This window comes from Pleurodeles waltl, chromosome 6, assembly GCF_031143425.1.
Source record: "Pleurodeles waltl isolate 20211129_DDA chromosome 6, aPleWal1.hap1.20221129, whole genome shotgun sequence".
Classification (NCBI taxonomy): Eukaryota; Metazoa; Chordata; class Amphibia; order Caudata; family Salamandridae; genus Pleurodeles; species Pleurodeles waltl.
In genome coordinates, this window is record NC_090445.1 from 106,271,567 (window position 1) to 106,282,332 (window position 10,766).

Below are 10,766 nucleotides of genomic sequence, written 5' to 3' on the forward strand. Positions count from 1 at the left end.
AACTTCAATTGCCATAAGACTCAAATCGAGCAGGCAGACCTTGACTTTAGTGAACAGGGTACTCTGACACTGTTGTGATGGAGTACCCGCCTGCAAAAACTCTAAAACAGCCCCAGAGGCCTGCCTAAAGCAAGTACTACTGACCCTGCTCCTTATGGGAACAGTTCACCCCAAACCTTGATCATCTCACCCATTCACCCTGTGGCCCCAGTCAGTACTTAATTTGTGCTTATTGTTTCCGGAGATGAGCACTGGCACTTATTTTTGAGGGCCGGAGCTTAGTCTTTTGCCTCAACCACTTGCTGCGAGCAAAAGACACATATGGGACAGACGGAGGAAGAGAAAAACGAAAAAGCGTCACTATGGGAGAAAGCAGAAAGTTGAAAGAGTGAGCTCAAAGGCCAGGGAGTGGCTTTATATGGACTGAAGAGGCCCGAGAAGGCTTCAGGGTTATGCTGCCTCAGTTTTCCATGTTCACACATTTAATTGCAGCAGCCGCGTGTTTTAGATACGAGTATATCACCCGCCTAAGAATAATCTGCATCAAACCACAATTTACATGACGAGAATAAACTAACAGCCTAGCGCTTAAGGAAAACGGCATGATGTACTCTGAACACTAACGCCTAACTCAGTCACTAACACTTAAGCCCATATTTATACTTTTTTAGTGCCGCATTTTGACTCAAAAGCGGTGCAAACTTACAAAATACAATTGTATTTTGTAAATTTGCGCCAAAAAATGACGCAAATGTGGCGCTAAAAAAGTATAAATATGGGCCTTAAATCCCACGCAGCAGGGTGCTAGTTGTACACACAGTGCTTCAGCACTGTCAGGGGTAGCGAGCAGTGCTTAATTTGTGCTGGTTGTTTCCGGTGCTGAGCACCTGCACTTATTTGTGAGGGCCGGGGCTTATTCTTCGGCCTCAACGTTTGCTGCGAGCAAAAGACACATATGGGAAAGACGTAGGAAGTGAAAAATGAAAAAGCGTCATAAATGGTGAAAGTAGAAAGCTGCAGGACGAGCTGAAGGGGCAGGGGGTGGCCGTAAATGGATTGAAGAGGCCCGAGATGGCTTCAGGATTACGCTGCCTTGGTATTCTGTGCTGGCAGATTTAATTACAGCAGCCGGGTGTTTAAGAGGAGGGCTTTGAGCACCGGCACCTTTTTATTTACAAATTAAGCACTGGTAGTGAGCGCTATATAAATGCCAATGCAATGTGTTGCTACATGAAAAAGGGATCCGTGGACCCTCGAAATGTCGTGAACTGACCTACATTGTTTTCAGGTGTGTCATTAGATTGAACAACAAATTGGAGAGCGCCGTGCAGGAAGCACACCCTGTTTCTGTGCCCAAAAAAAGATAGAGACGATTACAATCGAAACAGAAGCAGTATGTTTTCCGCATGACATGTGGAACATAGCTCCATCGTGGGCGGTGAACACGCTGCCTCAGCTCCCTGCGGAGCCGGAAAGCGCTGTACGCGGAATGTTCCTTCTTTCGTTGGAAACACAGGACATGGAGTCCGTTTTACAAATCGTGCCGAAAACAGAACATGCCATCCATTGGGTGGTGGGTGGCGCAGCGAGACGACTTCGGGGAAGTTAAAGAGATCGTTTCTCCCCAGTGATATGCAATTTCATGGAAAGCAATATTTAGGCCAGTTTTCTTTTCTTTTTCTTTTTTATATAGAATGCTATAAATGTATGTATTATTTTCAGGGTACTGTCTGACCGTGACAGGTGGTATCTTTTCTTATCCTTCGGCGTCCTCTGCAGGTGAGAAAAGATCCTACACCCTTCTTGTCCCTTTTGCTACGTTGCGTGGGGTGCCCAACGCCGACATACTAGTAATATGATGACAGACACGGGTATAGTCTGGGTGTGGAACTGGCCACGAGCACGTGCGCCCAGGCCCTTTTATTGACAGGGTCACCTGACTGGTGACACCTGTGTTGGTTGGGTGAGGGGTGGGTGTTAACACTGCCACTATGGAGGGGCTGCTGTATATCTTGTCATGCAGGACACTACATTCTTCCCAAAATCGAAACGAAGAACACGCCCAACCTGTGGAAACAAAACAAAAAATAAACTAGACACCACATTGTCTTTAGGTCTCTAGAGGAAATCGGCATGAAATCTGTGGACTTTAGGAACTGATGACGTTGTCTGCAACAGGACATCTTTGCTCGCCTTCATGATTTAACCTGTGTGAAACAGGACACAAACACTGGGTCCAAGACTTCCAAAACCTCCTGGCCGCATGTCGGCCGAAGTCATGTCCATTCTAAGGAGCTGATACACTCTGCTGATACACAGGGTGCTTCAGAAGCATTGTTGAAGTCAACTACGAAGTGTCCATCATGAGGCTTTCTTTAGTAATGTTGCTTAGCTCACTGACTCCAGTCTTGTCCTGCTGCAGCTTCTTGGAGTCTCTGCTGCAAGACCTTGCTAACCTCTGGAAGCCATCGGTGAGGGCAGTGACAAGGCCATCTTTTGCACTTGTGGAGCCCCTTGGATGGGTTGCCATGGGACTCTGAATGTTCTGCATGGGGCTGCATATGCGCGGTGCTTGGGCCTCTGCAAGACCACCAAGGATCCACTCCCTAGGTGCTCATGCAACCGCAGGGGTAGGTTGGTTCTGGTCAAGACTTGCTCCCACTGGGATCCGGATGATCTGGTTGACTACATCTTCAGAGTGTAACTGATGCTTCATGTCTGTTGATATAGCAGTGGTGTCAGACTCCTCTCTGGTTGTTCTGTGCTCCATGAGGGGTAGTGATGATGCACTAGACAGGGGCTGGGATCACGGGGTTGCCAATTGTGTGGTTAACCTGTGCAACAGGTGGCGACGACTTGCCTTGATGGTTGCAGGTCTTCTTTTTTGTGTCGTCAACTACCTGGGAGAAATGGCTGCCGGGTGCTAACATTCTTTCTTCATAGAGGCATCTGCATACCTCAGCCTGGATGCTCTGAGTTGCTGAGCCACCAGTTACTGTGGATGGTTTGCTGGGAAGAGTGGGGCAGAGAACTGGTTTACGGATGCTTGCGGCTTACCCCAGGTTCTCCCACTGGGCTTGGGACACAGACTCGGTTAGCGCATGCTGACAGCTTACTCCTGTCACCAGGCTGTCCTTGTTTCACCTCAATGGCTTCTTAGTGTGGATAGACGCACTCTGTCAGCAGCTCAAGCCCTCTCAAGTGCGCCTTCCAGTCCTGGCCGCTCTTTATCTTCCCTCCTGGGCTTGGTCGGTCATCGGGTTTCCCAGTGTAAACCAGGTCACATTTCTTTCTCCTCTTCTTAGTGCTTCAGCATGCTCTCTTCTTCTGGGTGCAGCGGCATGCACCATCTTTGGGACTACGAGGGTGAGACTTCTAGCGCCTGAGTCTCGTCTCCTTCTGGATGCAGCAGCAGGCACATTTTTCAAGGCTGACCAATAGGGCCTCTCAGTGGTCAACTCTCTTTGTAGTCCAGCCACCGGCCTCAGGTGTTGACTTCTTGCTTGGTGATGATCAGGGCAGTTGCTGATCCCGTTCTCCTCTGCTTCTCTGCTGCTGTGTGGATTTGGGCCTCGTGTCACATGTCCCATTTCCTGGGACCTTCTTGGAGTTCTCACTCCATGAGGAGATGAGTGTGGATGGCTCTCTGCCTTGAGGGCCTTCCTGCTGCCTGCCCTCTTCTTCTCTGGATCAGTTTGGTGGCATGCCAGGTGTCGCACATTCCCTCCTCAGGGAACTTCTTGGAGTCCCTACTCCGTGGTGTTTTCTCTTCTGGGATCTCCTTCTGTGGGCAGTAAGTAGGTGTGGTTCTGCCTCCTTTCTCAGGGTGGCACAGGACTTGCACCTTGATGGATCACACCTATCTGGCGTAATTGGTTGGGTGTGACACAGTGTGCCTCGCGGGTAAGTCTCTGGACCATAGTCCCAGCACTGTGCACTTATATGCACCTTCTGGACTGGCCTCGCTTTCCTTGGACCGTCTCCTGACTGGGGCTTTGTTCATCTGAAAGGCTTGGACAACCAGTGTGGTGTCTCTGGGGTTCTCAGTCTCTTTAGTGGGTGGCAAGGAGTAGGATGCACCTCGTGTTCTGTGTTACATCCTGTGATGCCTCCACTCCTTCAACCTGCAAAGGGAGGGTCAGAGTGCTCTCCTCCTTTTCCCTGCTTGGGTCCTTCAATTCTCTCCTCACCTCACATGCGATAGGCTTCGAGCAGGCTTGTGAAAGGGTGGGCAGGGACCATCTGCTGCTGCGGCACATCTATGGTCCGGCATCTACGCTATGCAGCCAATCGGTGTCTGAGTCCTCTCTTGCGACGCTCTGGCCACCCCACAGGGAGACGTGTTCCTGTTTAGGCTGAGGCATACCTAGGCCATTCCTCTCTTACTCCCCTCACGTCTAAAATGGCTACCAGTTGAGCCTCTCGTCTTGACAACTTTGACTGTGGCCTGTTCCGCAGAGCCATACCCATCTATGCTGCTATGTGACGGTGGAAAGCGTGCCTCACTTAGGGTTGTTTGCCTGGTCGTGTCCAGCATGATGGTCCAGTTTGCGAGGCAGGGAGGAACAGAGATTTGCAAGTTTGTAGTGCCACTGGTTAGGGATGAAGCAGGATGTTTTTCAGTGAGCTTCACTTATCTTGGATGAGTGCTTCCTGTCTATCAGCTCCTGCCTGGGCTGTCACTTCAGGAAGGCAGACTTAGTGGGGGCGGAAAGGGGGTGATTTGTTTCTGCTCAGGTCCAGACTGGAAACTCATAGAGCTAGTGACAAACCATCCAGAACTGCTTCACAGTTCAGTCCCCTTACCTTTGTTTTCTTGTAAATTGGTGAAGCAGTTTGATGATGTGGATCAGAGCTTAGATTATGGATGCCTTGGATCTATCAATCCTTGGAACTATCAGTTGTTACATGTTGTTTATTTCTAATTCTCCCTGAGGTTTTCTCCGTTCATGAGTAACCAGGTGTCTTGCAAGCTTGGCACATCTGCTAATGTATGGTGTCTATTTCCTTAAAGTTCCCAGCTTGATCAGCTGTAACTTTAATTACACCTCTTCTGCTCCTCCATCCTTTGTTTTGCAAAATAACAGATCGTTTAGACACTTTCTCCACACGTACAGGTGTTGAAAATTTAGATTCACCTTTCTTCACCCTCCTAGGAACCCTGAACAGTAGTCAATACTGTCTACACACCTTCTTTCAGAAATGTATTTATGCGCTCCACCGGCCATTTAAGGAAGTAGAGTAAAGGCTGAAATTTGAAATCCAGCAACAAAGTTTTTCATGCAAATGGATGTAAAATGAGTACTGGTATAGGCCACAGTCTCCCTGGGTGCCCCCTCAATTGTAACAATTCTCTGCCAAAAACCTGATGATGGAATCCGTGTTGGCAACTGACATGAAGTCAATATAAACCAATTTTGAAATATAATCTACAAGAACCATCATGTATCGTTGAAAGTTTGGTAACAATTCGAAGGGGCCCACAAAATCTAAGGCAACCTTGTGCTATGCTTCTTCAGGAAATGGTTCTGGGTGAAGCAGAGACTCATGCACCTTCCAGTGCTTGTCTGAAACCAAGCATCTGGTACATTCACTAATGAACTTTGCAACCTGAGACTCCATAGCTGACCACCAGTAAAACTGTTAAAGACCCTTACTGGTGGTGCTAACACCTAAATTACCTCTATGGGCTTCCTTAATGAGAGAATTTCTGAGTGACATTGGTGGCACACAATCATCAGCCCTCAAAAACACACCATCTACCAGATAAAGGTCCTCAGACCCTTGTACATAAGCTCTTCAACATTCCTCTCTCCAGGCCTCCCGTTCATTATGTAGGTGCAAGCAGTTTGCAGAATTGGATCTTTACTAGCAGCTTCTAACCAAACCTTTTGTGTAATTGTGCCTTAATTACTAAGAATGTTATCAATGAGCGCAACAACACACTCCTCTTCACAGACGCAGTCCATGTCCTCTTCGTCACTTGTAATCTGGACAAGCAGTCCGCCCGTACATTCTTCCCACCAGGAATGTACTTTAAAGTAAAGTCAAACTCCTACAATTTGGATAGCAACCTGACAAGGCATGCAGATTCCTTCCCAGACCCAGTTCCATGGAATAAAGGCAACAATGGTTTATGATCCGTACACATGTCAAAATGTGTACCCCAAATGAAAGACTTAAATCTCAACCGCCCAGGAACATGCCAATGCCTCGTGCTCAATCATACTATAATGTGATTCAGCAGTGCTGAGAGAGCGCCAGGCAAAAGCAATGGTATATTCTTTGTCTTGGGCGAATTGGTAGGACACAGCCCTAAGTCCAATCTGGCTGGTGTCAACTGTAATAACACACCTTCTGCCAGCCACAAATGGAGATAATGCAGGGACGGAGATCACACGTTTTTTCACCATTTGTAAAGCTTCTTGAACATCATCTGACCAAATGTACTTCACACCTTTTTAAGTAGATTTTTCAAAGACTAAACAATGTATGCATATCCTTTGACAAAACATGAGTAGTACTCACTTACCCCAGGAAGGAATGGAGGGTATCTTGTCCCTGAGTGGTTGGACTTCTTCAATAGCTTTTATGAGGGAAAACTTTGGAGAAATCCCAGTGGGATTACTGGTATACACCAAATAAGCAAACTGTTGTGTCAGAAACCTACACTTGTCGAAGTGTGATGACATAGTCCTTAAACCTCACAAAAACTGTGGACAATATATGGCTGTGCTCAACCAGTGTGCAAAAATGAGAACATCATCTTGGAAGGCCTGCACACCAACAACACCCTCCATGTTGGTGTCCATCAGTTGTTGAAAGACGCTGGCCGTAGATGCCAACACAAAGAGTAACCTGGAAAATGTATACACCCGTATGGGGTAACAAAGCTGGTGAGCCTTGGGAGGTATCATCCAAAGGAATCTGATGATAAGCTAATTTGAGGTCCAATAAAGAAAAGAACTTCGACTCACCAATGTTGGCCTATCAGGGTCTCATTACGAGTGTTTTTGGTTCGAGGACTACCACACTCACGTTGACGGCTGTACCACTGCAGTCCAGGCAGTCTGACCGCCCAATTATGACCCTGGTGGGTGGACCCGCCAGGGGACTGCTGTCTCCATCAGGAACATTGTTCCTGACGGGCTGATGGCGGTCTTGGTCGTAGTGATCCAGGGCAGTGCTGAACTCAGAGCTGCCTGGCTGAATACAACCTTGTTCTCTGCCAGCCTTTTCATGCCAGTTTCCCCACCATGAAAAGGCTGGTGAAGAACAAGTGCAGGGGCTCTCCTGCCCAGCACTGTCGAAATTGAGACTGTCTGCTTTGCAGACAGTGCACATTCCAAGGGTCCTGAACAGCCCCCTCTGTAGTATGATATAGCACTCGGCTCTCTTAAGGTAGCCGAGTGCTAGATCGTAGCAGGGTTCTATCAGGGCTGACCGTCAGGAACGCATATTGCAATGTTCCCGCCGGTCAGCCCAGCAAAAATATTGTAATATGCTCGGGGAAGACGCCACCGCCATGCAGTGGCATCAACCATGCAAGTTTGGCAGTCTCCAGTGCCGGTTGAATAACATATTGGAAATTACTGTTATGTGTGCCCCTAAGTCACACATCATATCAAGAGTCCTTAACTCTACCAACCACCACAGAATCCACTTCAAGATTCAAAACAAGATATGAGAAATCCAACTTACTATCCTTATCAGATTCATCAATGTTGTGCACTTTCATTGAATTCTTACCCATCTTACACACACTGGGAAAGTGTTTGAGTTTCTTGCATTTAGTGCAACGCTTACCAACTGCAGGACACTGGGCAAAATTACTTGAATGCAACCTGGAAAAACACCTGAAGCAAAAATGGTTAGAATTATGAGACACAGTTCTACAATTCTTGTCCTTCAAGTGAATTGCATCTACATGTTCTAGAGTTCCCACAGCATTCAGATAAAGATATGAAGCTCTCCTGAGCCATCGTGAGAATAGGCACAGTAGAATGTTAAATACTCTTTGCCAAATCAAGTACTTCATTTAACGAAGGATCCCTGCAGCCTTTTCTGTATCTTCTTAGAAAATCAGCTGTATACAAACTATTCCAGTAGATAAATGCCAAGGGATGCACCAAAATTGCAGGTTGCAGCCAACAACCTTAAGGCAGACATAAATTCCTCTATTGATTCATCAGGTGATTGTTTTGTTTTAAAGAAATTGAATCTCTCTAGCGATACAATAGGCTCTTCTGCAAACATTCACTTGAGCCTGGTAACAGCTTCAGAAAACTCATCCCAATTACCAGATTCACCAGGAGGTGCCACAGCTTTGGGTAAATTGTCAAAAACCTGTTGGCCCTCATCAATAATTAGGGTTCTTCTATAGCGTGGCCAATCTCACGGCAGCGGGGAGGTGGGGGGATCTCAGTCAAATTGCTGGATGGCTGGTTCAGTCTAAGAATCAGGACTTGAGGTCCTTCCTGAACTGAGGCAGAGAGGGGGATTGCCTGAGATGAAGAGGGAGAGAGTTCCAAGTCTTCGCTGCAAGGTAGGTGAATGCCTCACGGCCTAAGTGACTGAACAGGACAGCAGCGTTGCGCTGTGGTTCAAACTCATCAGCCTCAACAGCAAGCAGATAGTTTTCAAATGGTCTTAAGCAAATGCTCCTTTTAACTGCTGGTTTCCCTGGGCTGTGAAGGAATGGGGAGATTTGCACAAAATTTGTTGCAGACATTGTAGCCATAATCCCATTTAAGATCAAAATAAAGCTTGCATTTCAATAAACCTTAAGTCACTTAAAGCTGTGTTGCAATAATTTGTAAAATATGAATGAAGGCAGTGAAATGTATCTAACACACTTGATACACTGTGTCAGAGTGCTGAAAGCCAAGTGCAAATAAATCCTAAAAGATCTTGCCATCGAATGGTAGTCAAATTAAATAAAATAAAAAACATATTTTATTAAAAGTACCTTTTTATAAATGTTCAGGTGTGCCTGTCACTGATCATGCAGGCGGAATCTTGGGTGATGATGCAGAAGTAAGGTGTGCCTGTCACCCAATGTGCAGGCTGAACATTGAAAGCAGTTGAAACACGCTGAATAAAGTGCATGTACAACAGTCGCCAGTCGTTTTGATCCCCAATTAAAGTTGGTCACCCGCCTCTGCGTTCCTCGTAACCTGGCAACCACTATAGCGCCGCTAAGGCGTGCATCAGGGCGCGAGAGCAAGCCGAGGTGTCAGTACAGCTGCAAATGAATAAATCACATCTGGGATTGGTGCTACGCTGCTCCAACTGCTGCTACGCTGCTCCGATCATTACTCCTGTTCCGGAGGCAGTGCGGGCTGGGCCGGAAGGTAACCGGATCTTCTTTACCATGGCCAAATCACCTAAGTCGGTACCTGGGACTGATAGAACGTGACCAAAATGTAGCAACTGTGGGTCCGGTCGAAAACTTCAAATTTCACCAAATCAGCTTGTCGCCAAATGTTGCATTCAAATACAAGATGACTTCATGCCCACTCAGGTAAGTTGTGGCAGGGAAGCTTATAATTCTAGTATAGAAGAACATGGAGCCTACAACCAGTGCACCTCAAGCACCGGCCACCAGTGAAAACAGCTCACCAACGCCCAAGGCAGCTCAGGCATGAACCGCCCACATTCAAAGGATAACAAATACATACTAGGCACAAGGGGGGCCACGCAGACACACAAAATACAAATATAAACATTCACTAAGCAGAAAACTACTCATGCTTAGTCTTGGGCATTTGGAACAGCGAGCTCAAGAAATTGTCCGCTCTAACATAAAACTAGTTACCTACCATGTACCTACAATGTACAACACCCACATACCAGTAAAATGATAGCACAGACACATGTAGAGTCTGGGTGTGGAACTGGCCACGAGCATGTGCGTCCAGGCCCTTTTAATAACAGAGTCGCCTGACTGGTGATGCCTGTGTTGGATGGTGTGGGGTGGCTGTGAGCACTGCTCCTAGGGAGAGGCTGATGCGTAATATATTATGCAGGACAGAGTCGCCTGACTGGTGATGCCTGTGTTGGATGGTGTGGGGTGGCTGTGAGCACTGCCCCTAGGGAAAGGCTGATGCGTAATATATTATACAGGACAGAGTCGCCTGCCTGGTGATGCCTGTGTTGGATGGTGTGGGGTGGCTGTGAGCACTGCCCCTAGGGAGAGGATGATGCGTAATATATTATACAGGACAGAGTCGCCTGACTGGTGATGCCTGTGTTGGATGGTGTGGGGTGGCTGTGAGCACTGCCCCTAGGGAGAGGATGATGCGTAATATATTATACAGGACAGAGTCGCCTGACTGGTGATGCCTGTGTTGGATGGTGTGGGGTGGCTGTGAGCACTGCCCCTAGGGTGAGGACGATACATAATATATTATACAGGACAGAGTCACCTGACTGGTAATGCCTGTGTTGGATGGTGTGGGGTGGCTGTGAGCACTGCCCCTAGGGTGAGGACGATACATAATATATTATACAGGACAGAGTCACCTGACTGGTGATGCCTGTGTTGGATGGTGTGGGGTGGCTGTGAGCACTGCCCCTAGGGAGAGGACGATACATAATATATTATACAGGACAGAGTCACCTGACTGGTGATGCCTGTGTTGGATGGTGTGGGGTGGCTGTGAGCACTGTCCCTAGGGAGAGGACGATGCGTAATATATTATACAGGACAGAGTCGCCTGACTGGTGATGCCTGTGTTGGATGGTGTGGGGTGGCTGTGAGCACT